Source organism: Myotis lucifugus, unplaced genomic scaffold, assembly GCF_000147115.1.
Source record: "Myotis lucifugus unplaced genomic scaffold, Myoluc2.0 scaffold_169, whole genome shotgun sequence".
Taxonomy (NCBI): domain Eukaryota; kingdom Metazoa; phylum Chordata; class Mammalia; order Chiroptera; family Vespertilionidae; genus Myotis; species Myotis lucifugus.
In genome coordinates, this window is record NW_005871217.1 from 2,467,731 (window position 1) to 2,467,970 (window position 240).

A 240-nucleotide genomic window follows, 5' to 3' on the forward strand; every position below is an offset into this window, starting at 1 on the left:
CAGCCAAACACCCCCGCCCTTCCCACCCCGCGCCAGCCCCGCCCCCAATCAGCCTGCCCCACCACGATAGGCCCACCTCTGTTCGCACCTTCCACCCCAATAGGGAGCAGGGCTGGCCAGCCAACTTCCTGCAGCCCCTTCCCCTCAGCCCGGCCACACCCCTAATGGGCACCCACCACCCTGATCAGCCTGCAGCCCCTTCCCCCAGCAGCACCAGTCCTTGATCACCCCCTTCCCAAC